Here is an 18,657-nt window from a genome sequence, read left to right on the forward strand (position 1 = left end):
AATCATTTTATGACAATATTACTATTAGACCCCTATTTTAAAATAAATGGTTGAATATATAGGGGTATTTTGGGAGTTTTAGTAAAAAACTCATAAAATCTAATTTCATTCCCTCCTATTCCTCTCAATTTCAGGGGGAAAGAAAATTTGAGGTTTTAAGGGAATAGAGAGGAATGAGTGTTCCCTTCTATCCATTCTATTCCCTCCCACTTAAACTCCCAAAAAAGGGAATGAACTTTCCATTCTCTCCATTAAAACTCCCAAACAAGAGAAGAGAAAAATATTCTAAAATTATTCTTTTTATTCCATTCCGTTCCATTCCATTCCCTCCTTCCAAGCGGAGTCATAATCTTTGCTTTATTTTATTAATTTATTTTTTTATTCATTTCTATTACTTAAATACGTTCTATTCCATTCTGTTCATTCTCATTTCTTTAAGTTTTTCTCATTCCATTTTATTCAATTCTCTTATAAACTCCCAAACAAAAGCTTAGTTTTATTTGTTGTTGTTATTCGATATTCCTTTTTGTTTTTTAATTATTTCATAACAAATAACAGCAATGGAATTGTACCAGACAGACTCAACAACTATCATGTCCCTAACTGCGTCGAATCCAAGCCAATATGTAGTAAATAAAAGCCTCAAAAACCTTCTTATCAATTCACTCCCATGAATTAGCAAGTTGGTCATTTAGGAATTCTCTGTATATGAATTCTCTGCTTTTTCCCTGGGAGGAGGAGAAGCTACCTCCTCCTTCAAGTCTGGTGGTTACTTTCTTTATCTGGCTAGGCGTTGGTTTTTTACTAGACTATTGCATTTCTAAAACAAAAAAACTTCACAGAGAATCACAAACCAACATAAGAGCCGTGGAATACTCTCCTACAGGTTCAAGAACAAGACGCTTCTACAAGACGCACTGACACACTCCGCCTACAGCAACCACAACAACGGCGAGTCGTTTAAGCCCTACAAGCTGCGGCTTGAGTTCCTAGGCGACGCGGTGCTCAGATTCGTCCTAACTGAACACCTGTACTCAACATACCCTAGCCTCAACACAGAACAGCTCTCGCGCCTATGCGACGCCAACATCAGCAACGAGAAGCTAGCACACGTCGCCGTCCACCGCCGCCTCCACGACCACGTCACGCACAATGCTGGCACCTCTTTTGCTAAGGAGGTCTAACAAAGCTTCTCACTTTTCCTTTTTATGTATAAATTGCCATATCTGTTTGTAAATTTTACTTAAGCTAGTATTTAGTATTTTTAGCATTTTTTATATTTTACAAGCATAACTTGCACTAAAGAGTAAAGTCGTCACCACCGCATAGCCTTGGTACGATGCTTACTTTACAAGTATAAGTACTTGTAGGGTTTGAGAGATAAGAGTTATATCTTGTATATTAAAAAAAAAAAAAAGTACAGACACCCTAAGGTTAGTTTTTTTTTTTAGTTACTTTCTGTATTATTCTTAATGTTATTATCTTCTTTTTTTTTCTTTGATAATTTGGCATATTATATTTTAATATATAAATATTATTTATTAAAAGAAAAATTGGTTTAAAACTCGTTTTTATTTGTCTTTGAGATACAAAATTGCCGATATAGTTTTTAATTTTAGGTTTTGTTAATATCTTCTTTTACAATTTTTTAGAATAATTGATTTTCAATTACTATTTGGCATATTCATAACAAACTCATAATAATTTTTTATTTATTTTTAAACAATTTAGGGTTTCAATTGTATTAGATTTCTATTTACTCAACATTTTGAGGGCATTTTTAAAGATGGAGAAAGAATGCAAAAACCACATACTTTTTTTCTCTTTTAAAAAAATTGTTATCATTGTACAATTTTGGGATTCATTTGTTGTTACAATTTTGGTGCCTTTTGTATGTTTAATGGGGACCTTAAAAAAAAAATTATATATATATTTTTTAAATTGAGACAAGTGGGGGCCTAAGGCCTAGGCTTTGAGCTGACATTAGCTATGGTCGAGCTATTACAAGTTAAATTTATTTGTTTAGAGTTTAATGTTAGATTTTTTACGAGAGTCCCTTTGGTTGTAAATTTTTTAGAGCAATGTTAGAGACAATTTGTTCACAATTTTTTTCATAATTTATTAAGGTGGTAAGTCATGATTAGAGCAATATTGTTTTCACATGGATCCACCATTAACATCATTTTATTATACATTAATCACAATATACCACGTTAACAATTGTAAATAATAATAACACTCCTCCCATTTTTGTGGGAGAAGGAAGTATCTTGAGATTAAGATAATGGTCATTGGTTTAAAAAATTGTAATATTTGTCCCTGAAAATTTTATTAAAGCACCAATCTCCCCTGTCAATTTATCCCCATAATGTTTCAATTGGAAAGTGTTTACAACAAGGCACATTGAAAGATTGATTCATTGTACAATAAATATATGTGCAAAATGAAGGAAGTACACAATCAATGCTTTTTTAAAGGGCTAATCTTATTGCATACAAACTGTTTTACGCTCTAAAACATAACTAAAATTATGGCTTCATTTACTTTTTAGAGTGTGTGTAAAATTGTATAAAACAATATGTGACTAATAAACACTACTTCTCTGTAAAAATTTTAGAACTAAATTTTATTAGTGGGGCATGAAAAAAGTGTATTTTGGCCTATATGGGAACTTTTTGGTCTTTTTAAAGGCTAGAAATTTTTTTGGGTTTTGAAAAATAAGCTTTTAGTGAGATTTTTATTATTTATTATCAATTTATTTATTTATTTATTTTTATGGTGGCACGTTGTCTCTAGAATTATAAGGAATTTATTACCACTAAAATTAGTGGGTCTAAGTTAGTTTAACCGATAAATTGTAACAAAATAAATAAATAAATAAATTAGAACAAGAATTAGTGGCACATTCATTCCTTTCTCGGCCTTTTGGCTAAGATAAAGTGTAGTATCTGTTCTTATCAGTGATTTTTTTTTTAATCCGCAAGAAATATAAGGAATGAATTATTTTTGGAATGCTGACACATTGTCTCAAATTTTTCTGGTGTAAATATTTTATAATGGCAGTGAATGTTTATATATTAAAAAAAAAAAAAAAAAAACAAACAAACAAACCAGTGAATCGAAGGCATCCTTTAAAAACGTTTTGTTATACACAATGTGTGTGTGTAAATACATGCATTGTGTTGTTATAATTTGAAAATGGGACTTTAAAATGTGTTTTACATGTATTGTGTTTTACAGGATTTTCCTATATAATTAACTATTATGGTGTGGATATGTATATTTTGGACTTATCATTGGTTAAAATTTGTTTAGAATTTGACCAAAGATCTTCTCAAATGGTTTTGTGTTACTTCTATAGATTCAAAACTTTGCTGATGCAGTGGAAGACGGTAAAGTTTTATATGGGTCAACTAAAGTCTTAGTCCCAAAGATTCTTGCTGACATTGTAGCGTCTTTGGCAGCAGCTATATATGTTGATCTCAAATTCGACCTGCAAAAATTATGGGTGGTGTGTATTTAGATTCTCTTTTCTTATTTGACAAGAAGGATTTGTCTTTTTTCTTTTCTTGTTTTGGACTTTTAGTATCTATCTCTCCATTGATATAGAATTCATCATTGGTTGTATTATATTTGAAGATCTTTGAGAAGCTCTTGCAACCGATCATTGTCAAAGTTGAAGACTTGCCCACTAACAATACATGAAGTTTGTGACAAGAAAAGGTGGCCTAAGCCTATTTTCAGGTTTGAGCTTCTTTATCATGAGTAGTGAAGAGTTATATATATATATATATATATTATATATATATATACGTGTGTGTGGGTGTGCGCGCACATGTGCGTGCTCAAAATTATTTGATGTTGAGCCTATTAGTTTTTTGAGGGGGGGGGGGTGTTTATTACACGTAATTTGTGTGTGTAAGGGTTATTTCCCTTACTTTCGTGAGTTGAACCACAATTAATTAAGCTTTTTGTTTTCGCTTGCTCTCTCTCTCTCTCTCTCTCTCTCTCTCTCTCTCATATTCAAAAATTTATAAATATTAAATATTCGTATAGATGTGTATACCATGTTGTATATGCTAGAGTAAATGCAGAATAGAAAGCAAAAAATAGAAATATGAAAATATGAAGGTTACGTAGTTCAGTTTTGACAGCCTTGTCCATAGAGGAAACCGTTAATGGTAACATCTTTATTATATAAGAGTGCTGTACAAAGCTTGCATTACAATGAACCACAATAAGAGGTATATATAAGAGACTAAATCCTAAACTACTAATACAAGTAGGAGACTTATCATGCACACATAGTAAATGGGCTTAGGTTTATATATTACATTGAACTAATATGTCTAATATATCACTAACAATAAGGATGATATGGAATGTTACTATGAGCTAGAATACTTGGTTAATACTAGGTTTACAATGACTGAAATAGCATGAATACTGATCTCTATGGCATGTGAAGTGAACATGAACTACTAGGCTACGTGGTTCGTTCTAACTTCTATTGACTTTTGGGCACTCACACCTTCATCGTACTTATTAATCTTACAATGAAAGTGTTTTTTTTTTCTAATCTCCTTTAACTCCAATTGTGTTCTGTCAAACCACCTACGCTGGATATAGAATTTTCATTTTTCATGCCTTTCTTCTTCTTAGGTATTCACAATTTTTCTTTCTCAAAAAGCATTCACTTTTTTATTATTATTTTTTTTTATTTTTTTTTAATTCTCACTTTCCTATCTATCTTGTAAGATATTGAATCGAAATGTACTTTTGCTATAACTTTCAGCAATGAGAAGCAAGAGGGTCCACCACAAGGCAAGAAATATGCATACTCAGTTTAAATAGGCGGTGTGTCTATGGCGTGAGAAGAAAAGTCAAAAGAGAAGGAAGCAGATAATTATGCAGCTGCATGTATTATTTGTGCCTTATTAGACTCTAATCTAATCTAACTCTAATATGAATATAATCTTCTGGCATGTGTCATGATTGTCGAGCTTATACAGATTGATAAATTAATGTTGAATTTATTTTGAAGATTTGGACAAAAAAGCCACATGGAGCACAATAATTTTAATTTGCCCATGTCAATTTTGTCTAATACATGTCTTGCAGGTGCCAATAATAAATGGATATTTATAAATTCCTAAATTTTAATATGTGCTTAAATTTCCATTATCAACTCCTTAAAATGCTCCATTAGTTTTTTTTCCATGTATTAAGATCCCGTGGCTTTTAACTTTTTTTTTTTTGGTGTTAAAAATCTCCATTTGTCTCCCATCTACATGTTTTGTGCTAATTCAGTGTTCAAAACGATGTTATTTCATGCATTTTATTACAAAATGATGTCGTTTCACGAGAGTGTCTACACAGCTGCCTACAATTTTTCATCTTCTACCACACTGATTCCTCATTTTTCAGCTTCCCCTATTAATCTAGCTTACCTTAGCTCAGCATCTGAATCTCTCTCTCTCTCCCTCTCTCCACCAAATGTCTCTCTGTATGACATCTCTTACTCCCTCTACACATTCACTACCTCAATTGTGTGTTTGGTTGAGGTGATTTGTGGAGATGGAAAATGGAGAAAGGAAAATAGGAAAGATTTTGGGTGAGAGAAAATGATGAAGTCTAGGTGTTTTCTCTTTGGACTCACCATTTCTTTATCTCCCCAAATTGGAGAGAAGATGAGGGAGGGAGAGGGCTTAGATGAATTTTTATTTTTATTTTTATTTTTTTATCCATTTGCCTCCTTTTGTGTGTGTGTGTGTGTGTGTGTGTGTGTGTGTGTGTGTGTGAGATAAGGGTATGAAAATATATTTATATAAATTACATTTTCTATTCTCTCATTTTTTTTTTTATTCAAATAAAAGAGTTTTTCATCCCTCTACTCTTCTACCTCCAACTAAGCACAAATGAGAAAAAATTAAATATTTTCTATCTTCCACTTTTCCACCTCCAATCAATCAAATCCTTCTGTTTAGGAACATCTTATTTAGTTTTTTTTTTTTTTTGTTAAAAGTGTGTTAAAGTATACTTGTATACTAAAAAAGTGAAAAAAAGTATAACAATAAATAAATAAATAAATAAAGTGGAAAAAATAAAGTTTTAAAAAACTGTACATAAAAATTAAAAGCTAAAAACTAATTTCAAACTCACTTTTAATCTTTTCTAAATGAACACCACACGAATTTCATTCCACATTCAATCAAACCCACACATTCCTAGCCCAAAGTCTCCGACATCACTAACGAATGCTTCCTTCAATGTACTAAGGTTTGTGTTGCAATTTTGCAAAGCGGAAAATTATTTTGTTTCTCAACATCAATGGTGGCCCTTGTACACATTGGGCAAAATCAAATGGTAAGTTCTTATCACAATCTCCTACTAAACTACAGACTTTGGCTTTTTACTGTTGATCTTCTTAAATAAAATGTTATGTATAAGAAAAAAAATATTAACCATGGAACATTTTCTTTCAAGTTTTAACATTTTACTTTAATCTGTATGCCAGGTGCATTTAAAGACTTTGGCCTAATACACATGCTATTCAAGAGAATAAATTAATCAAGATTAGATAATCGAAAGGAAAGTGAGAAAATTGATCGAGAAACCAATGTCATTGAAATGTGTTTTATCATGGAACATTTTCCTTAATCTGTATGGCAGGTATTAAAGAAAATGGATTGAAAAACCAATGTTAATGAATATGTGTTTTGGACTACGAATTTCATACTTTTTTTTGTTACATTTGAAGAAATGTGAGCAAAGTAAAGATTCACTTATGAAATCATTGAAATGTGTGAACAGAGATTAAAAGAAGAAGTCAAATTTGAGTTTGCAAGCGTGATTTGAAATCAATTTACCCAAACTTAATCAGCTCCCACGATGGACTTGGCTAGTTGGCCCAGTGTCTTTGCCTCGTTGGTGACTAACCTGGTGTCATGTAGGATTAATGTAATATATATATATATATTCATCAAAATATATTATTGTTTACCACAGTGATATTTTAATTCGTTTTGTTATATTAATTTGATTTGTGTTTTCGCTAAATGCATTTCATTGGTTTTTTATTTTTTATTTTTTTTGGAAAGTCAAATCATTGGTATTTCTTTTTTGAGTCGACAAAAAACGCGTCCTCTAGCCGCGTTTTGTAGCCGCGTTTTTGTAAAACGCGGCTACAGGTTAGAGTTTGAGCCGCGTTTTACAAAAACACGGCTCCAGCATAGAGTTTGAGCCGCGTTTATGCAAAACACGGCTCCAGCTTAAACATTGAGCCGCGTTTTAGTAAACTCGGCTAGAAACCTCCCTGAAGCTGCGTTTTTAAATGGTGAGGCTGCGTTTTTGGGGTTTTTGTTTTTTTTTTTTTGTTTTCGTATATGTCTGGAGCTACGTTTACGAAACGCAGCTCAGGGTATGTCTGCCTTCAACATTTAGTCTAAATTATTAAGAAAAAAAAAATCATCACTCCACAGAAGGAAAAAAACCCCTAAGCTCTTGGTCTCAAAAAACTCTCACGCTACTCTCTCCGAATCCCCTTCCTCTGAACTCTGAACTCTGAACTCTCAAACTCCTTCCCTCGCTTCCACACTCTTCGAATCCCCTTCCTCCTTCCGGTCTTCCCTCCCCTCCATTCGCTTCTCGTCGATCGGTAACACACACACACACACTCTCTCTCTCGAACTCTCAATCTCAGTGAACACACTCTCGCAAGGCCGACTGACAGTAAGTTTTTACAATTGTTTGTTTTGATTTGTGTTTTAGGGTTCCGGTTTTTGGTTTACAGTTTCGATTTTAGGTTTAGGGTTTCGATTTTCAATTTTGGGTTTCGATTTTGGGTTTAAATCGAGTTTTTGAGGGTTGAGATCGGTTGTTTGGCTTGCTGGCAGTGGGTCTGCAGTGGAGATTGGCGGTGGAGATTTCAGTGGGTTTGATCTATTGTCATTTCTTTTCTATGGTTTGATTTTTGGATGGGTTTTGGTATGGGTTTGAGTCTTGGAGATTATAGTGGGTTTTGATTCATGTAGTGATGGGTTTTGGTCCCTTTTTTGGGGTTTTTTTTTTTTTTTTTTTTTTTTTTCCTATATGTCTGGAGCTGCGTTTACGAAACGCAGCTCAGGGTATGTCTGGCTTCAAGCCTTCAACATGTAGTCTAAATTATTAAAAAAAAAAAAAACCATCACTCCACAGAAGAAAAAAAACCCCTAAGCTCTCGGTCTCAAAAAACTCTCACGCTACTCTCTCCGAATCCCCTTCCTCTGAACTCTCAACTCTCAAACTCCTTCCCTCGCTTCCATACTCTTCGAATCCCCTTCCTCCTTCCGGTCTTCCCTCCCCTCCATTCGCTTCTCGTCGATCGGTAACACACACACACAGACTCTCTCTCTCGAACTCTCAATCTCAGTGAACACACTCTCGCAAGGCCGACTGACAGTAAGTTCTTAAAATTGTTTGTTTTGATTTGTATTTTAGGGTTCCCGTTTTTGGTTTACAGTTTCGATTTTAGGTTTAGGGTTTCGATTTTCAATTTTGGGTTTCGATTTTGGGTTTAAATGGAGTTTTTGAGGGTTGAGATCGGTTGTTTGGCTTGCTGGCAGTGGGTCTGCAGTGGAGATTGGTGGTGGAGATTTCAGTGGGTTTGATGTATTGTCATTTCTTTTCTATGGTTTGATTTTTGGATGGGTTTTGGAATGGGTTTGATTCTTGGAGATTATAGTCGGTTTTGATTCATGTAGTGATGGGTTTTGGTCCCGGTGGTTGTGTTGTGTTTGGATTGGTGGTGGTGGCAGTGGATTTTGTTGGTAATTTGCTCTGTTGATTTGGGTGATTTTGGTATGGGTTTGTTGTGATTTGTTGGGTTGATTTAGGTGGTGTAGCAGTGGTGGGGTGCTAGGTTTGGGTGGAGGTTGGGTTGTTGATGGTGGTGGTGGTGGTGGTGTTGATGGTTGGCAGGTGGTGGAGTGGTTGGGTTTGAAGGGTCTATAGTGTTGGGTTAGTATGCTCTTTACCAGTCTCGTATACATGTATGCTTATGTAAGATAGCAAGTTCTATGTTTTATAATTAAAATCTAAATTTTGGTGTAGTCTACTGCAAAAATATTTACCCAAAAATGTTCATCAGGCCCTGCACTTGTCTTTGAAGGAGAGGAATCAATGGTCGCAGCTATCTCATGGACTTCCTTTGAGTTTTAAGGTATGTGTTCTAGTCAGCATTGTTGTATAATCCAATCTATATGGTTAGCATTTTTTGATGTTTTGTTACTAAGTTATACAGAGTTTAGAACCCAAAATGCGAATGAGCTCTAGCCTCCCCTTTCTTTTTACCCCTGCATTTGCGTTGTGGATGCTATTTTTTTGCTTAGTATGTAATTTCGTATTTATTAATTTACTAAGGATTGAATGTTAGTTGTTCCGTAAGCTTTAACCTTTTTAAATTTGATTATTCTGGACTAGTAACTTCATCGGAAAGATGCATTTTGATTTAAGGTCAGTTGCAAATAGTGTTATAGTAGTCAATCATTCACAGTTTTTGAAACTCAAATATTAGGTGAGGTAGAGCCTAACTTTAACTTAAGGGGTTGAATTTCTTGATTGCATAAGGTCTTTAACGAACCCTAAGTGCCTGTCAATTTTGACTTTTATTGATATTACTTAAAAGTTAGAACTTATGGTGCTCATAATGCTAACTGTCCATCCTTAAAGTTGCTACTTTATCAATTTATTTCATTCTTCATGTACTATTGCAAAAGTTTCCCTAACTTCAGATCCACATTGTAACTAATAACTTTTATATATATATATATATATAACAAGTTCATGCAGATACTAAAAACTCTTTCGTAACACATAAACATCTTTCTATTTTGTTAGTTTTATTAATTTTAGTGATGGGCATGTGGTATATTGGCATGCAATACATCCATATAGCTTTCTCGATGCCTTACAGCAGCTCAAGAATTTTGAATTATAATAAAAAAAGGTCCTAACCTCACAGCCAGTTCCTTTTCTTTTATGTTTTTCTCTGTTTTCCTCTTCTTGTATTTTCTAAGTTTGCTCTATGTTTTTCATGCATAGAGTAGCCTTTTGTATATATATCATTCTTACTTATCAAAAAAAAATTTATATATATATATATATAATTTTTTTTTTCTGAAGAGGCAGGAATCTAATAAACCTCTACTTATCTGCATCCTCTGTAAATTGATCCTCAAAACTGAGCCTTTGGGTGTTTTTGCTAAAAACTGACAAGGTTCTGGAGAGGTGGTATTAGCAAAACAATCAAACTGTTGCTGCAAATCCAGGTTTAATTCTTTATGTTACTGCTTTTTTTTTTTTTTTTGTTTATTTTCTTTGAATATCAGCTTTCTTTTTTCTTTTACTGAATGTGATGTTTTACCAAATAGAATTGGTTTTGACTGGAGAATATGTTATGAACCAAATTTGACATCTTTATTCATATAATTGTTAGTATGTAATATCTTCTCAGTTAAAAAAAGGAGAGATTTTAAGAGGCATTTCATGATCCTCAAATTATTGTTTAACATTTCTTTCAGGCTCAGAATGATGATTTTTCAGCCGTCTTTAATCTTGAAGATTATAAAGGTTGGTTGGTTTTTTTTTTCTTTTATTTGTTTGTCATACAGGTTTTTTAAGCATTCATTCAATTTCCTGGCATTGATGTATCATTAATGTGTAACAAATCTACATTCTTGCTGTACTTTTTAGAGTCTAATGAATGGCTCAAAGTTTTTCATTTACACCATGTTGCTCTGGCATGTCAGCTTTTGTTGGCTTCTGCAATTTACTGAGGATGTCACTTATCGAAAAAATTTACTGAGATGCCATATTGAGGCCTACATTTGAGAGATGAGTTTTGAAAATTTAATCAGTGATGATGGATTCAAAGCGATAACTGCATCAGAATATGGAATCCTTATTTGCAGGTTATTGATAATGTCCAATGATTAATTAGGTTAAATAAGAGTGGTTAAGACAGAGTATATGGATTATTGTTTTTATAAACACACTTAACTTTCATACATATCCATGGAAGTTTCCTAAGAAACTTCACCATCTAGTTTATTTTTTGATAAACACCATCTAGCTAGTTTCTTTGATAGTAAGGAAAATCAAACGGAATATATGGTCTATAGTTGAAAGCAAACGACAAATGGTCAAGGAAAAGCAACAAGTACTAGTATATCCTTTGATTTACTAAATAAAATAAAGTACCAGTATATCCGGTGACAAAGAGATAGTAGTTGCTTAGATAAAAGTATTACTTTGTCAATAAATCCGCATCTTTAGGATAACTGTATTTTAGCATTGATCGGGCGGCAAAGGTGCAGTTGGTTTTGGGTTTGGGATAAGTCTTGGATTCTAACAATATATATATATATATATATATATGTATGAATATGTGAGAGAGAGAGAGAGATTTGAAAATTCCCATAGAAATGTGTGTATTATATTTAGTTATTAGCCTTCGGGTGTGCATGTGCAATAGATCATCTAATATAAATATTCAAAACTAATAATTAAATAGAATTATTAATTTTATATAAAACTTTCATACTTCCATCAACAAAAGGAAAAAAACAAATACAAGAAAAGAAAAGCCTTTACAATGAAATTTTGGCTTATAGTGTATTAATATCTTTACACAAATTTTAAATTAACACAAAAAACTCAACTTTTTTCTATTTTAATTTTTAACTAACCATTTTTTTAGATACACCTACATCAATGTCAATATTCTACAACTAATCAGGTCAAGTTAGATATTCTTCCCTATACCTTGATTTTTTTTTTTTTTTTAATTAACTTACGTTGTATAAACTTATTAAAAAATTCTCTAAAATTGTGCATGTTCTTTTCAAATTTCATTGTCAGTGGTTAATAAACAGTTATATTGGAGTAATTTTGGTAAATTGTGTAAATAGTACAATTCAATTCAGATTATCCAAACATATGTATATATGATTCTATCTTTTAGTGATATACATATTAGTGTATTACTGATTTTTTTTTAAAAAAAAAAAAACTAATACACAGGTCATGTGCCAAAGCCTTCCAGTGTAAGTAATTAATTTAGTAGTTATTTTTTCTATAAAAAATAGTAGTAATTATAATAATCAAATCCATAAAATATAAAATATAGCCAATTTAATAGTATGGTAATAAGTAGAATCATATTTTATTTGTGAATTTTTTTTTCTATTACTTTTCCAACTCATTTATATCCCTTTTCTTTTTTTTCTTTTTCCTTCTTTGTGTTCCACTGTAGATAGCTAGGATAGCTAACCCATTCCCTTTTATGAATTTGAGCGGAGCAAAAGCAATGAGCTACAAGTAAAAATATATTCGTCAAGCCAAAAAAAGTAAGAGGGATGTTTATTCATATAAGTAAATATACCCTGAAATCCATTAAAAAATAAAAATAAAAAACTATAACTACAAACCAAAATATCTCATGGACTCTTTTTTCCTTAACACAAACCAAAGACAAAATAGTTTGAACAGTAACTAGAGTTATATATACCATTATAGAGTTGCAACAAATACTAGTTTTGTGTTTTCTGTCATTTATATATTACAAGTTCAAAAATAAAATTTTCAGTAGTTAGTTCAAGAACTCTCCAAATTTATATCATGGTTATGTTAAGGAAAAAATAAGTAATATTGTTTTTTTAAATATTTTAAAACATAGATGAAAATAATGGTAATTTCATATCAGTCTATTATAATTTCACTACAAAAAACGCGGGTTTCAGCCGCATTTTTGTAGCCGCAATTGCAATTATGAGTTGCTGGTTTACAAAAACAAATAATATAATTAAAATATGGAAATATATGAAGTATATTATGTTGACTTCGGTCCGTTTGGTCTATTAATTTCCCTTGGGTCCAATTTGGTCGATTTTGGTCTCTTTGGTCCAATTTGGTCTGCTCAGTCCATTCATTTATATGCAGTCCATTTCGGTCCAACATTGTCTACTTTGGTCCTTTAGGTCCACTATGGTCCATTCCATCACTTCAGACCAATTTCATCCTCTTTGGTCCACTCTGTCCACTTTGGTCCATGTCAGTGCACTTAAGCTTGATCAATGATATGTTTGGGTGGAAATTATATACTCTAAATCAAAATTTATTAAGGAAAAATGAAGGCAACCCAAACGAAGCATGGTTGCTCATCTTTTCAAAAGCTAGGTAAGTGCATGCCTCTTTAAAGGTGCAAAATTAACATAAATCAAAATAAACTCACAAAATTGCATGATAGAAGAGTTATCATAATTTCATTTTCCTTTTAAACGAAATAAGTGTGAAGACATAGTTTTCGTTAAGTGGTCTTCCAAATTTGTAGGCTAGGTTACACCTTTTGTATGTGTAACAAAATGTGTGGTTTAAAGATGCAAAATTAACGTAAATCAAAATAAACTCACAAAATTGCATGATAGAAGAGTTATCATAATTTCATTTTCCTTTTAAACAAAATAAGTGCGAAGACATAGTTTTCGTTAAGTGGTCTTCCAAATTTGTAGGCTAGGTTACACCTTTTGTATGTGTAACAAAATGTGTGGATTGCCAATATAATGGGTGAACAAGTTGACTGGTCAATTACTCATAGTGTCAATAGGCATGTAGGTTCATTAGTCATACATTTATGAAGTCACGGAATTACAAATTAACAGTCATTGTAATTATACTACAAGTCAGAAAATGTTGTCAACAATTAACTTGGTCGAGTAGGGGAGGTATTGGTTGTTTGCAACCTCATTAAATGGGAAGTCATTAGAATATGTTGCTATTCCTAAATGATTGAAAGTTATACTTGCAAAACTTGTGGGTTACATGAATGCGTGGGAGAAAGGCCTAAATGTACTCATGTTTTGTTTAAATGAAATCATAAACTTTTTATTATGTAAGTTATTGGTGGCAAATTTTTGCATGGTGCGATACTTTTCACTAGTTGTGACATTTGTTAAATCATTCCTAATATTGGTGGTTTTGTAGATACAGATGATATTGTTCAAACCTCAGCACCGGTACAAAATTCAAAACCGGTACAAAATTTAGAACCGGTACGAAATCCAGCATCGGGAAAAATTCCTGGAAGACGTGGGAAAACACGGTTGGCTGACATATGGGCTATGACTAGTGAGTACAAAATCGATTTGCCGTTAAATGCTGGAGGCCAACCGATTGGGGAAGATGGGTCTTTGTTCGTTCGGTGGTTGGGCTCATTTTGCGAGAATGGCTTGTTATGCCCGCTTACGCCTGCTCATTGGCCAAGCGTCTCAAAAAAAGTTAAAGAGGAATGTTGGGTGGAGATTAAGGTAATATGAAAATAAAATAGTACTTATTTTTGTTTATAGCTTCTGTTGTAATAACCTGTGTATATTCAGCCGTCGTTGTAATTATAATAGTATATTTTGCTAACTCCGCTTTGGCATTGCAGAACCGGTATATAATTAATCCCAATATTGTTCCACCACCCAATCAAATGAGATGGGCAATGAATCAACTAGGGGAACTAAGGAGAAATCGCAGGACGAAGCTGAAGAAGGATCACAAAAAAGATGGGCTGACACGTCAACAGGTATTGGCTAGCAAACCACCTGAGATTATCACAACGCAATGGGTGGAGATGGTTGATTATTGGTTTGATGACAAAACTGAGGTACTGCTACTTTCTTCGTCAATCTCATATTAGTGGTAATTTAGTTAGGTGATGTTTTCTTGTTTTATTTTTGACGGTAATGTGGTTGTAGACAAAAAGTATCAAAAACAAGGCAAGTCGAGGTAAGCAGGAAGACATAGCACGGTCTGGGGCCAAAAGTCTTGCTCAAATTTCTGATCAAATGGTAATAAATAAAACCCTTATTCATGAATGCCTACATGATGTTTTTGATATTATGTTTTCCTATTTACCAAGTTAACCTCATTTTATATGTTATAGGAATAAGGAGTTCAAATCTAAAGCATTTTATATACTAGCTCTCACCTGCCATGTCCTTTTCAATTGTGATCATCCAAATTTGACTAATCAAGTTATCCGCTAAAGAATGGTTCTTTAAAATATCTTAGTATCGAATAGCGATAAAGCTTTAAATGTAAAATTTTAGATTTTTTTTTTTTTTTTTGGGTGGGGGGGGCGATCTAAAGCTTTGAAAGTTCTTTAGGGAAGTTGTGTAATTTAATTTATTACAACTTTTAAGTATTTGTTCTTTGATTGCTTTAACACCTCCACACCTCATTTTAGTCCTTAATCGTGTTCAGGGCGTCAGTTAGGGTTTGTAGAGAGAAAAGAAATAGTGAGCAAGAATTCTGGGCATTTTGTTTAACGTGTGTACTGTGTATGTGCTGTATATTGATCAACCTTTGCATCAAAATTAAGAAAATCATTGACATTCAACACTATTGGAAGAACAGAAACTTGAGAGTAGATTTGGAATGGGAGAGTAAATGTGGGAAATTGTTTCATGCTTCGTCAATCTCATATTAGTGGTAATTTATTCAGGTGATGTTTTCTTGTTTTATTTTTTACGGTAATGTGGTTGTAGAGAAAAAGTATAAAAAACAAGGCAAGTCGAGATAAGCAGAAAGACATAGCACGGTCTGGGGCCAAAAGTCTTGCTCAAATTTCTGATCAAATGGTAATAAATAAAACCCTTATTCATGAATGCCTACATGATGTTTTTGATATTATGTTTTCCTATTTACCAAGTTAACCTCATATTATATGTTATAGGAATAAGGAGTTCAAATCTAAAGCATTTTATATACTAGCTCTCACCTGCCATGTCCTTTTCAATTGTGATCATCCAAATTTGACTAATCAAGTTATCTGCTAAAGAATGGTTCTTTAAAATATCTTAGTATCGAATAGCGACGGAATGTCTAACCTTCACACCGCCTATTGTGAGCCATTTGGAATCTTTAGATGAGAGAAGAGAAGTATTATTATTACTATTACTTATATTTGATGCTTCACCTATTAAAAGCCACAATTTTTTTTTCTAAACTATTAAAAAAGACATTGTCCAACTTTTTCATTAATAATTTTCAAACTTGAATAAATATATATTCTATAAAAATCACATTTTTTAGAATGAGGACAGTGTTTAAAAAAAAAAAATTATGATAGGTTATGTTCCATAATAATTGTTTTTTTTTACTACTAGACAAAGATGAAATTGGTTTCTTTTATTATGAAGGTAGAATTCAATCATATATCCTATATTCGATTATACCTATGCTAACACAAAACTCACAATTATGATTAGTATCAAACAAGACAAGAGTAAGAATAAATTCCACAAACCAATTATAAAAAATTTAAAGGGAGCTTGCTAGTGGTTATACAGTCATATTCTTCATGTAAACAGGGTCAAAAGAGCTTTTTACTATGATAAGAATAAGATAAAGAAATCCTCATCCTTACCCCTATCTTTGTTGCATGTTTTCTTTGCTTATGATAGGTCATGTTCCATAATAATTGTTTTTTTTACTACTAGAGAAAGATAAAATTGGTTTCTTTTATTATGAAGGTAGAATGCAATCATATATCCTATATTCAATTATACCTATGCTAACACAAAACTCACAATTATGATTAGTATCAAACAAGACAAGAGTAAGCATAAATTCCACAAACCAATCATGTGAAAATTTAAAGGGAGCTTGCTAGTGGATATACAGTCATATTCTTCATGTAAATAGGGTCGAAAGAGCTTTTTAGTATGATCAGAATAAGATAAAGAAATCCTCATCCTTACCCCTATCTCTGTTGCATGTTTTCTGAGTCAAGAAACTTCGAATAAGAGACAAACAAAAATACTATATAACCCTATTTCCTATAGTACTGTGATTGGAAAAGATTTAAACTTTAACTTACTTTTTTATTTTTAAATTTTTTTTTTTATTTTTTTTTTTCCATTTAAGCGTAGAGATAGAAACTTCAATGGGAAGACAGAGTCATTGAGATTTTGAATAAAAGGGAAGTGGGCATATTAACTTTTAGAGAGAGATTGTTTACTTCAATAATTTTTATACCACTTTTGGGGTGTGGAAGATAGCTATAGAGAGGTATAAAATACAAAGACCATAACAAAGTCAAAAATAGGGGGAAAATTTTCGTGAAGAGGGACATAGGCAGTGGCTATAAATATCACACAGTAAACTGGATATGTAAATATAGTTTCTATCCACTTCCTAGTTTTTTATTCACAATTGAGGGGGAAAAAATAAAAAATTTCCTGTCACAGTCATGTACTATACATGAGATTATAATTTGTAAGAAGAATGCACAAACTTGCATAGCATAGGATTCTAAGAAACACCACAAAAAATAAAGAAAAGGAAAAGGGTATATCAAGCTATAATGAAAACTACTTAATGTTGCATCGCAAATAAAACCTTAAATGTAACTGTGGATATAGTTGTTAGAATGGAATTGTAAATTACCATATCCCAAGGAAAAGCATGTTTTCATTATAGCTGATTGTTTGCGACAAATGGAACCCTTTTCGTAGAGAAGATGTGAAGAAGTGATTCAAACTTGGTGATTCAAATGGGAACTTTTAAATGTTTATTTTTTGTCATCCTTCATGCACATATATTCCAGCAATTTGGTGAGTATTGAACATAATTTGTTGTTGCAAATCATAGAGAACCATGCCTAGTTTACTAAGTCCCAAAATTTATGATCACCCATGGGTAATTTGTGACAAATTTGTGTGCAAAGTGGGCATCTCAAGTTTATCTCAAATAACGTGTCATTATAGGAAGTTTATGATGTCTATTTTCTAACTCTCAATGTTAGTAGTAAGGATTTGAATATCTTCATTTTAAAAAGTCTTATGCCTATTTTCTAGCTAAATCCTCTCATTTATTTACAACGGCTTTAATGTTTATCTATATAACCAAATTTGCTATGTTATGACTAAGGCATTTTTGTGGATTTGTGTTAAATGTGGCATAACAACATTGTAAGCAATAGTGTTGATTGTATGTATGTTTCCTCATCATGTAGGCGAAAGCCAAAGGGGCGGCAGTCGAACGCGCGGATGTATATCAACGAGTGTACCGCACCAAAGAAGGGGTTCCTGTTAGTGCCCGTGTGCAAGATAACATGGTAAGCACAATTTCAACGAACTGAATTTTTGTGTATTTTGTGTTTGTATTGATTATGGTGTGTAATATATTGTTTGATTCTTGTGGGAAAACAGGATAGGATGGCAGCACTGTTGAATGACCAGCACATACGACTAGAAGGAGAGATTGATCATGGAATCCTTTGGTCCAAGACGACGCGTATGCTCAGGTGATGGTCGTCCAGAGCGCCCAGGCCGTGTACGTGGGGTGGGTTTTGGTATCACCCCATCAGGAAGAAGTAGCACAAATTCTTCACAGCTTACCTCGACTATGTCGTCAACCAGAGCTCACCAAAGGATGTCAGAGTTGGAGACGAGTCATGAAGAGCTTAAGGAGCAACTAGCTCAATCTAGAGAGGAGCTAGCGAAGCATAGGGAGGAAGTAGCTCAATCTGAGGCGAGGCATAGGGAGGAATTAGCTCAATCTGAGGCAAGGCACCAAGCAGAACTGGCTGACCTGAAGACGTCGATGAGAAGCTATTTGTGGAACTTAGCC

At 32.9% G+C, this 18,657-nt stretch overlaps 1 long non-coding RNA gene and 1 pseudogene across 1 annotated transcript; both read left to right on the plus strand.

Moving 5' to 3' along the window:
- Nucleotides 1-625: 625 nt before the first annotated feature.
- Nucleotides 626-5,123, plus strand: LOC111984843 (uncharacterized). The gene is made up of 4 exons (XR_002879961.2): nt 626-1,178; nt 3,362-3,511; nt 3,640-3,744; nt 4,796-5,123. It is a non-coding gene; the product is annotated as an uncharacterized LOC111984843 (long non-coding RNA).
- Nucleotides 2,909-3,024, plus strand: LOC111984896 (U2 spliceosomal RNA; annotated as a pseudogene).
- Nucleotides 5,124-18,657: the final 13,534 nt, after the last annotated feature.

Source organism: Quercus suber, unplaced genomic scaffold (genome assembly GCF_002906115.3).
Source record: "Quercus suber isolate HL8 unplaced genomic scaffold, Cork oak 2.0 scaffold_154, whole genome shotgun sequence".
Taxonomy (NCBI): Eukaryota; Viridiplantae; Streptophyta; class Magnoliopsida; order Fagales; family Fagaceae; genus Quercus; species Quercus suber.